Source organism: Hydra vulgaris, chromosome 08 (assembly GCF_038396675.1).
Source record: "Hydra vulgaris chromosome 08, alternate assembly HydraT2T_AEP".
Taxonomy (NCBI): domain Eukaryota; kingdom Metazoa; phylum Cnidaria; class Hydrozoa; order Anthoathecata; family Hydridae; genus Hydra; species Hydra vulgaris.
Genome location: NC_088927.1, coordinates 42,285,001 through 42,297,159, shown reverse-complemented (window position 1 = coordinate 42,297,159; position 12,159 = coordinate 42,285,001). Strand labels below are relative to the sequence as shown.

General features: G+C 26.6%; 1 pseudogene; it reads right to left on the bottom strand.

Moving 5' to 3' along the window:
• Window positions 1-6,759: 6,759 nt before the first annotated feature.
• On the bottom strand, window positions 6,760-7,304 carry LOC136083310 (uncharacterized; annotated as a pseudogene).
• Window positions 7,305-12,159: the final 4,855 nt, after the last annotated feature.

Genomic DNA, 12,159 nt, shown 5'->3' with positions numbered 1-12,159 from the left:
TTTAGTTATTAAATTTGAAAGATTATCTAAGATTGCAAAACATCCACATGTGAAATCCTTAAGTGAAAGTGAAGGCACAGTAAGACCACCTCGTGAAAGTATTTGTAGATATTGACAAATATTTATATTGCTTGCATCTGTAGCAAGCATAGACTTGCAATTGCTACATTTGCTTCTTTTTATTAATTTCTTTGCTATGTAACCAGCTATTGTTGTTGCAACTTCTTCTGTTTCAGGTGATAGAGTTAATTCTGATATCTCATTTGAGTTTAAATCTAATGTTATTAGTAATTCATCATTAATAGGGTTATCATAATTGTTCTTTAAATCTTCATCCCAAAAATTTACATTCTCCTTAATTAAAGTCCGACATGCTAAAATAATTTCTGAATGTTGAACTTCTAGTAAACTTACTAGAAATCTCCCACCACTCATCTGTCGATATTGAGAAAATCTACGCTGACTTCAAAGTGACCCTATCGACTTCAAAGTGACCCTATAGGTCACTTTGAAGTCGTGAAGTAAGCACATACAAATATCCTTTGTCGATAAGCTCGTCTATAAGCATTGCTTGAGAACGCAGGGTTGTGATAAGAGCAGATGATGTTTGTTTTGATAAAGTGAAAAATGGAGATTTCTGCCAAAGTTCAATCCAACCAGCTAGTTGCATAAAAAATGTGGTTTTACCATCATCTAAAATAATTGCATTACCAAGTTTATTAGGACTAAATTGTTGTTTTGAATTTGAAACAGTCCACCATTTTTGAAAAATACTTAAAAAACCATAAATGTCAGTTCGTTCTGGAAAATAACTTTTAAAACTTGCAATTGTTGTTTCATCGAAAATCGAAAGTGCAAGAGAAACATTTTGCTTTTTATTACCAGGGTGGAGACTTTGATATGTAATTTTGGGAGCTTTTTTCAAATTACCTTGAAGTTGTTCATCTTTAGAATGTAGATGATGAAAGTCTCCCCAAGTTATATAACCAGCTGGACAATTATAGACATCATCTTTTATATTATAAGTAAATGATGGAAAGACAAATTTTTTGCAGTGTAATAAATTGTTTCTGATATTTTTAACAACACTATCATAGAATAAGTATATTTTAACATTTGGACTATCAGGATGATAAATAAATAAATTTGACTGATTACCAAATTTAGAATGAAGTAAACTAAATGCATTTACATTTGCTTGATGATTGTCAGTAACAACTCCTCGAATTTTAAAACCAGATAAAGAAAGAGAACTAATAGAATTTGATATTTGCTCTGAAAGCCATTTACCACTAATGGTAACTTCGGGTACTGCTTTTATAACATAAGGAATAGATTTCTTTAAAATAACAATCATAAATGCAACAACTCCTTTGTACAGAATACCATTGTCATCTGTACCCACATAGACACCACTACAATATTGTGCCTGTTTCTGAAGATAAAATTCATCTACAATTAGTATTATATCTTCATGTATTGAACCCTTCTCACGAAGGGTTTTAATAGCCTTTATTGTATCAACTTCACCTTGTTTTATTTTATTTAATAAAGAAATTGAAGGTTAAGGAAATAATTCAAGTAAAATTTCATATGCTTGTTTAGATGTATATCTTAATAATAAAGCATGTCTTATCATATCTGCAGAATATTGCGGTTGACCCTTTGCTTTATAGTATATTCTACGGTTTATTTCTTCAAGAAGTATATTTCTATTAGAAGAAGCTATGTTTTTTATGTACGATGCAAGATTTTCTAGCATACTCAAACTAGTTAACTTGGCATTATGACCTTTAGTTAACCATGCTGGAAGTGGAACATTATTTCCTTTGTATTGCAATGCTACACATAAACAATGATCAATTTTTATTGATTCAAGAACAGAAAGAAAATGCGTTAAAGGATCAAATATTAAATTATAATAAATAACACAATTTAGATGTTTTTTAAATTGAAAACCTTCTGGTGAATGTTTACTGTTTAACTTGTTCCATTCAGTTATTTTATCATTTTCAGAAAAAAAACTAAGTTCATCTTCTTGATAAATACGAGTTTTAGGTGGTCTTCTTAAAGCAATAGGTGATGGTAGAGTGGAAGGCCGTTTTAAGCATTCGCTTGAGAAAATTTCAGGAATAGGGTTTAAGTTCCAATTTAACTTGCATTTTATACCTCGAATAATGTACTTTTCATTTAAATGCTTTTCACATAAGACATAATTTGGTGAAGGCACCCAATCACTACGGTTTACAAAACGAGTCCAATAATTTAGCAACTGTTGATTTTTCAACGGAAAATGAAAAGAAGCAACTTTTATATCTTCTAAAGAACTGTTGTATCCAGTTTTACAACCAAATGCAACACATTTGTTAACCATAATATTCAGCTTTACTAATAATAACAAATTGTCTAAAATAGCATTAGCATATATATATATATATATATATATATATATATATATATATATATATATATATATATATATATATATATATATATATATATATATATACATACATATATATATACACATATATATATTTACATATATATGTATATATATATATATATATATATATATATACATACACACATATATATATACACATATATATATTTACATATATATATATATATACACATATATATATTTACATATATATGTATATATATATATATAGATATATACATACACACATATATATATACACATATATATATTTACATATATATATATATATACACATATATATATTTACATATATATGTATATATATATATATATATATATATATATATATATATATATATATATATATATATATATATATATATATACATACACACATATATATATACACATATATATATTTACATATATATATATATACACATATATATATTTACATATATATGTATATATATATATATATATATATATATATATATATAATGTTTTTTTAATATTGCACTGTCATTATTTTGTTGCGTAAATAGGCCTCTTGGAATTGGCCTGTAAAATGTAACATACACGGCCGTGTAATATAGTAGGCCATGGTGGAATATAGCCTTTCTGATATAAGACGTTAAAGAAATTATTTATATTTGTATTTAAATGACTCAGCTCACGTCAAGGTTAAAATCACCAACAAAATAGATGCTTTTAATTTCTTTTTAATTATGTTTTTTATATGATTTTTGAATTGTTATATTGAGCCGGAAGTTGGTCTGTATAAAACGTGGGTGATATGTTTTTTGTGGTTTTATTTATTATTTCTACACATAGTGATTCCCAATCATTAGTGGTTGAGCACAAATCTTTTTTTAGTTTGTATAATAAAGAGTTACTTATAAATACACACAAACCCCCTCCTTTCTTCCCAGATCCTTTAAATTGATGAATCACTTTATAATTTGGTAGCTTAAATTTGTAGTTACCTCAATATATTCATCAGTACACCATGTCTCGCTGAGACTAATAATTTTAAAATTAAATTTAACCTCGCATAAAATTGTTTAAATAATTCAAAATTTTTTAAAAAACTCCTAACATTTAAATGCAAAATTAAAAGTGAATTTGCATCTAGTCCTTGCATTATGTTTTCAGGTTTAGGGTCATAATATAAAGTATTAATATTTTGAAATACTTTGTTATTACTAAAAAAATTAATAACAGGGTCAGAATGCTTAATCTAGAAGTATCCTATTTTTAATTTTGTAATTTTTTAAATTCTGTGTAAAGTGTAACATTATCTTCATTCATAAGTAGGGTATTTTTTATGAACTGTTAAATTATTATTTTTATGAAAAAAAAAAAAAAAAGTAATGATAAGAAAAAACAAAATAACAAAAAATTCTAAATATAAATGATAAAACAAAAAAACAAAAAGTTCTAAATATAAATGATAAAACAAAAAAACAAAAAATTATAAATATAAATGATTAAAGTAGTTTTCGCTTTATTTTTCCTAAATTCTCTAACTCTCTAAACTTATCATATTTTATAGAATATTATTGTTTTTTTTATGTATCTTCATCTCTTCTAAGAGTTTTTTTCTTTATGACCGTTGTTTCAAAAGAGAAGTCGGTGTTGATGTTAATTCCTGATTCTATAAGTCGATTAAATGAATGTAATACTTTTATTTTGTCTTTTTAAAATAGTATTTTAACAACAATTGTTCTAGTTTAATTTTCTTCTTTTTTTTCTAACTCGGTGAACCCTCTCGATATCAATGTTCTTAATATTTAATTCGTTTTCAAATAAAACTAATAATAATTTTTTTTCAGTTTCATCCCAGGTTTCTTGATCCTTTTCGAGAAGCCGTTGATGCGAAGATTATTCCTTCTGAATATATCATCTAGCTGTCGTAGTTTATTCTTTTCCTCTTCACCTATACTGTTTTTGTTTTTAATTTTCTTTTCCAATTCGCATACCTTTTTATCTTGGATGTCTTGAATAACTGTTAGGCTTTCTTCGATATCTTTATTTGTCTTTTCTAAGATTCTTACTCTCTCGGTAATTTCTTTAAGTTTTGTGTTTACCTTTTCGTTTTCTTTTTTTAAGTAGTCGAAAATTTGTTTCGATTTATGTATTTCATTAAGTAGCTCAATTATTTTATCGTTAGTTATTTTTAGGTTACTACTGATAAGTTTAAAGATATCTTTCTGCTGTTTTGAAAACATTTCATGAAAAATATCGCGAACAACATTTGTTGATGATATTTGTGTTTCTTCAGTAATCCCCGTTTCGTTAGATTTCTTTCGAAAATCAATATTTTTATCCATTTTATAGTTTGTTTGTTTTTTATTATAAACATAGAGCCCGAAAATTTTTTTATTGATATTTTTTTTCGCTAAGCGACGTTCTGAAGTCTATAAAGAAAGTTTGTTGGCCAAACAGATATAATTGTAGAAAATAAAAATTTTATAAACCAAAATGTTTATAATAAAAATCTGTTTACAGTGTTGCATCATATCACTAACTCATTTAAACAGTACAATCTCTCTAATTCGAATCTCCTTAGTTCGAAAACCTCCATAATTCGATTTAATGCAAAGTCATCGTGAAATGCGTTTAAGAAAAATCAACTTTCTATAATTCGATAATCTGTCTAATTCGAACTTTTATTTTTCCCCATAAAGTTCGAATTAGAGATATTCTACTGTAATAAAGTTTTTTTTAGCATAAAAGAAATAAACCTTAGTAACAACCAAATAACGTGGAAATAAATGTTTAGTGTTTAGGCAGTTTCTAGTCGAACCAATAACCTTATCAAGAAATCAAAATAACTAGCGCTATTTAGTACACCATATAATGCGTTATGTAAACTTTGTCGCATTCAGTATATAATTCAATATATAACTTCAGTGTTTAAAAATGCAAAGTGTTTTAAAAAGTGTTTCAACCACTCAGTGTTTAAAAAAGTTCCAATAAAAAAAATCATTTAATTTCTAATAAATAAACAAACATACAAAAAATTCCTATAAGTTTTATTTGTAAGATCATAATGGCCTTGCTCTGTTAAACATTTTAAATAAATCTTGTCATACTTTTCCAAATATTTATGAAACTTCTTCAACCATCGTTTATCTAAAGTGTAATACAATAATAAAATTTTTTAGTTTAATATTAAACTTTAATTTATATCATTATAAAACTTGGCTAAAATGTTACCTGGTTTGAGATTGAGAACCATAATTGATACTATCTATTAGATCATTCATAATACTTTGATGTAAATAGGCAAAGAATTTATGTGGTTTGTTTCTGGACCTTTTTCTACTCTAATACACTTGGAAACGAATTTATTTCTTAAATCATATTCCAGATAGAATATCGCAATAAACTATGGAACACTATTAGGGGAACATGGGGCAAGATGACGAACGTTTCGAAAAACGCCTGTATCTTAGTCAATATCTGTCCCAAAAATTAAAACTTGATTTAAAAGTGATAAAAAATCATTCCGCGTCACTGATGTATCAAAAAACTCTAAAAGTAGAAAATAGCTAAGGAAAAACTCATTAAACGATGTTAACTCAAATCGTCATCTTGCCCCGCATTCGGGGCAAGATGACGATTTGAGTCAATAAAGTTTAAAACTTTAAGAAAAGAAAACTCTATGAAGCTATAAACGCCTCAAAAACCATCATCACAAATTCTTTTTTATTAAAAAAGTAATACATATAAAGGTGTAACATTTAAAACTAATAAATTATACATTTATATCGGTCAATGCAAAAAAAAAAACAGTAACAACCTAGTAATCAGTTTGTAGCAAACTCCAACGCAACAAAATAAAACTATTGTCAAACAAATTTTGTATTTCGTAATAAAATAATTATTGAACAATACAAGAATAGCAAACAGTACAAGTAAACTTCCGTTTAATATAGATTACGGACAGGCCATCTTGCCCCGGTCATCTTGGCCCAGGCTAATACAATCTTTAAAATGAATCAGATCAGTATATAATCAAGTTATCATAGCCTAATACTTCATGTATAGCTTCCAGTTTCATCGATTTAAATAAAAATTTATCGCTTACCTTTAGCTGGTGATGTAGCGATGTAATAAATCAAGTAAAACGAGGATAAAAAGTTTTTTTCTCAATGTCGGAAAAACTTTTTAATACTTAACTTTCGTCACAAAAATAATATTTAAAAAGAAACCATTGATAAATTTAGTAAAACTAATCTACTTCCCTTTCAGCTAAAGTCAACTGTTATATTTAGTTTTGTTTTAGAGATAACTGTAGGTTGTCATCTTGCCCCATTCGTCATCTTACCCCATGTTCCCCTACTCCTCCCCACTTTTATCCAAGTTATTTTTTTTCTGCAAGTATTTATAATGTCAAATACTGAAATGAGAAAGGCACTATTTTGATAGACTATCCGTTTTTTGGTGACCATTAGGAGAATGTAACCAATTTAGACCTTCTGATATATAGTTGCCCTGAGCTTTCTTCTGTTTAAAGCAAGTTTTCTGTTTTTAAGTGCTGCTTAATCTTCTGCGAACATAGCTGCATGAACAACAAAGCTTGGTACACATAAATTGTAAAACCTTCCTAACATTTAATGTATATCACGATATCCAAGCAGTGCACCAGGGACTTGTAATTCTATTTTGACAGCATTTTGAACATCTTCAATTGTTGCATTTTTATCAATGGTATATATTTTAAATGTTGAAGATGTTTATCAAGAGATCTTCTACTCCATGCATATTGTGGAAAGTTAATTTTCATGAAGTCTAAAATTTCTTTTCTCAAAAGATTTTGTTTTACATAGATTTCCAAGCTTTCCATTAGGCGTTGTTTTTGTATATTAATTGTCACTTTATTTTATTTTTTTCACGGCATTTTTAGACAAGTAAAGCTGTATGGCAATGGCAACGATTAGCCACGTAATTTTTTTTCGGAAATTTTTTTTTCTTATGGCAACGACGGGCCACCATACACAACTAAAAAATGTTTTATTTTTGAGGACAAATTTCTTCAAATCATATGGTGAATAATGAAAACTTTTAAAGAAGAGTTCTTAATGCAAAAATAAATAAAGTCTTATTAGAGGTAAACATCAGGGAAAATAAACGGATTATCTTAATGCCATGTTTAACTTAAGTTACATCATTTACATTACCGTACAATTATTGAGCACGATTTCCTCTAAAATGAGCTCATACATCTGCAACAAAAAATGAGCTGATAATCTACAGAACTACTGCAACAAAATCTTTGAGCTGATAATCTACAGAAAATCAGTTTATTGTTTGTGGCAGATGGAAAAATAGCCAAACCCATATCAGTTCCATAGCGTTTTCAATAAAACCATGTGTGGCTATCGCGCATTATGTTGTGCCTGAAAAGGCGGGAAATTGTTAACATTTCTATATATTTAATTTCATGCATCATTTCTATATATTTAATTTCATGCATCATTTCTATATATTTAATTTTATGCGTATATATTTAATTTCATGCAAACAATTTTACGAAGTTGGCGACGTATGAATTTAAAAGGCCAGATTAAGAACGATTGGACTTATTTAGATGAAACTCTAACCCGGAAAAACTGCTTTTCCTTTTAAAGAATGATCTTTAAAATACGATTATCGTTATTTGAACAGCCGCTAGTTTTCATAATGTAAATTGTTTAAATTACCTCTAAAAAACATTTACAAATTTTTTGTTAACGATCGTTTTTCGCAGATTAAGAGCAAATTTTGTTCAAATTGTTCTATAACTTTATAATTTAGTTTAAAAAACAACTATAAATTTTTATTCATCTGATTTTAGCCATGTGACAAAAAAGCGCAAACAATTCAAACTTGTCAATATACATAAGGTGTGGCTAAGATTTTAATGACTTACTATATACGCTATTTGGTAAGTCATACGATAAACTTTTTTTCTTAACTTTTATTTCTAATAAATTATTTAAAGTGCATAGTAAAATGTGTTAAACGGGAACCGTTGACTATTATGCCAATAAAATGAGGTATATATTGTAAAACAATACATTGGCAAAATCTTTATTGAAAGAAAACTTGTGTTTTTATATATGAGGAATAAGATGTAATGCTTGACAACAGCTTCTGCTGAAATAACTAGGTCACTCAGATTTAGTGTAAAATCATGACATTTAAAAAAAATTATAAACCTTGGTAACCTCTTTTTTTGAGAAGAAAACGTATACAAATAAATTGTATGTTGCATTGCGTGTGTGCCATTTTATTAATAATATGTACACTTGTAATTTGTGTTTGAAATAAATTACAGATTAAGGCTTTAATTTCTTTAAATTTTTTTTATTATCAATATTTATGATCTATTTTAAAACAAATAAACAATATCAATATTGATTAATTGTAAAGTATTTTTTTAAAATTAGCAAAGCAACAAAGATAAATGAACTTATGTTTAAAATAATGTCAAAAGATGCAAGAATGACGCTTTCCTGACGTGATTTATCAATTTTAAAATAATTTGTAAAACTTACATCAGGATCGCTTTAATTACTAAAAAACTATGGATTGAAATTTTAAAAAGGTTTTTTTTTTTATCGTATGACATTTTCAAATAAAAAATTTTAATTGTTAAAACTTTCTTATATAAAAGTATTTTACGGCGTTATATTAAAAAATGGTTTATTTCCGGCATTAACAGAATTGCGAAACCTAAATGTAGGGGCGGCGCAAAGATTTTTAAAGTAAAAAGGTTATGATTGATCGGATGCAATAGGTAAGAAGCGTAAAACTATGAAATTCAAACTCATGGAGATCTTTATAAAACACCATGTGTTATATGTATGAAAATTATTTATTTATAAATATGTAAACGTTTTCAAAAATAAAAATAAACTTTTTTTTATAAAAACTTCAAAGTATCATTTGTAATATTATTTTTATTTAACGTCATTTTACTATCTTAACTATGCAGTTTAGAATACATCGCGTGCAAATTTCAAAAGAATGTTCCGTGGAAGTAGTTGTTTGAAAACAAATTTGATCCAAAAGTAAAGTTCAATAGCAGTATTTAGTAACAACGGCTTTGAAATAGTTACTGTATTTATGAGATAACTCAGTTGCGCTTATTGAAGAGGTTTAAATTTTGGCAATAAAACGCTATTTTGTAATATTTTATACTTCATTTAATCAATCAGACAATCTATAAAATATATTATCTAAACTATATTTGTATAACGTTATTTATACCATGTTATTCCTCTACTTTATTTAATTTCAACTGCTTGCTCACTTATTGTCTAGACTAGAATTTGTAAAGAAAAGCACAAAAAAAGTTTTGTTTCACTTTAAATTTTTTGTCAAATATTTTTTAACCGTGAGCTAATTGAATTTTAGAAGTAACAGTTTTATTTACTTTTTCATAATTTTTGTTAAAAGGTTGTCTCTTTTAATTAAAAGATGGTTTCCTTCAATTAAAAGATTGTCCTTTTCAAAAAAATATTTTATTTTCAATAAAAAGATTGCCCCCCTTTAATTAAAAAATTGTTCTCCTCAATTAAAAAATTGTACTCTTAATTAATAGGGCAAGTTTAGTCTTTTTTTCATATTTTCTCATTTTGCACAAAACCATTTTTTTTGTTTGTTTGTTCCTTTCAGAATTTAGACATAGTGAGATTTTCAGGTGGTAAAGAAAGCAACTAAACACATGCATTTGTTTATAAATAATGAAAAATATAGAAACTTAAAACTGATTAAAATTTACAACTTTGTTTGATAATAATGCCATTTTGTTTCCAGAATTAACTGCAAAATCCAATAAATACCAATCTACTATCTATTTTTTAAAAACTGGTTAATATAAGAAACAATCTTTTTCTAAATGGTATAGCAAACACGTGCCTAGATTTAGTATAAAATAGATTTAGTGTAATGTTGTGAAAGCATTTAGTAATAAAATTATCATAAAACTGGGAATTAGTTGATCTCTCAATTTTCTTCTATTTCCATAAATTTAGACTCTCAAAGAGTTATAAAGAAATTTTTACGATAAAATCCATAGATTTATTTTCCGTAGATCAATTGTATCCAGAAACTTATTACCCGTAGATAAAAAATTTTTGGAGTTTATATTGTCAATGTTTTACAAAATTTTCCATTGTTTTCAAGTTTAACATGTGTGAAGAATATGTTTAATATGTTTTGAAAATTATTAGGCAATTAAATATATTAATAGTTTATGCTCATAAATATCTTTTCAGTTAAGATTTATACATTTAGACATTTATAAAACATTACCCCCCATTTAAAAAACGAGTATAATGAGCGGAAAGTTTAACAAATATAAATAACTTCAAACTACCGATAATTCACGCACTTAACTGTAATTTGAAGGCTAAAAACTAATTTCATTTGAAAGCTAGTCTGTATTTTTTTCACAGAGTGACATGGCTTGTCGCTCTTTATTAATAATTTGTAAATTTTATTGATTGTGAATAAATCAAAATAAAAAAAACAAAATGTAAAACAAATACGTCAGTGCGTACATAAATACATTACGAGTACATAAATACATCAATGTTTTTAATAAACAACGCATGAGTTTTGCGTGACATCAAACGTGCTGGTTGAAACGTTTTTTATAATAACAACGTTACAGTTAAATGCAACTTTAAAAATAATGAAAATATCTTAGGTCCCAATACGTTAAGCTATAAATGTTGGTCCCAATACGTTAAGCTATAAATGTTGGTCCCAATACGTTAAGCTATAAATGTTGTGAAAGTTTAATACTAATACTTTTTTTATCAATAGTTTTAATATTTCATATATCTATTTGAACAACTAAATTGTTTTCAGTCATTTTTAAAATTATTTTTAGGATTTTTAATTTAAGATAAAATTAACTTTTAATTATGTTCAAATCTTTTTCTAATCGCACTAAGTACTGTTATAAGATGACAAAATCTTTTTAAATATGATTAACATGTTCATTAATTGATGTAGTGAATACTTTTAATTAAATGGATTAAATATATATATTTTTAAATTCAATTCACCTCCCCAAGGCCCCAAAAAAGAATTCGTCAGAGGTTACAAGCATATCCAAAAAAGTTTAACTCCTTAGAGATTTACATTTCATAAAGTACTCAAATTATGTTAGGTTTTATATATTTTAATAAAGAATGAATAATTATTTATATATAATGTAACCTTATCATCTATTTGTTTCTAATTTCTAACTTTCAACTCCCGTTTTCCTTTCAGGATATTATCTAACACACAGTTATAAACACACAAAATGTTCATTCATGACCAGACATATTTAGCTACCCATAAACACTCATTGTTTAAAGTCATAACAAATTATCATCTGCTGTGACTTTAGTACATACATCAGTTGGAAACTTGGGTTTGTATTAGCACCTTGCAGTTTTAAAATTACTTTGTTGGGAAACTGTGTTTGGGAGTTTTTTGTTGGAGTGTTGTATTTGTGGAACTGGAAAATGGAAGCCTGAAAAATGCTTTTGTGGAATTCGGAAATGGTAGTCTGGGAAACGTAGGTTTGGGAAATGTTAGAAACTAAATTAGAATTAGAAGTTAAATAAATATCTTTGTGAAGATTGAAAAATGTACATAACTATTTTTTATGATTTTTTATTACTTTTTAACTCGTTTAAATTTTTATTTCTTCATTA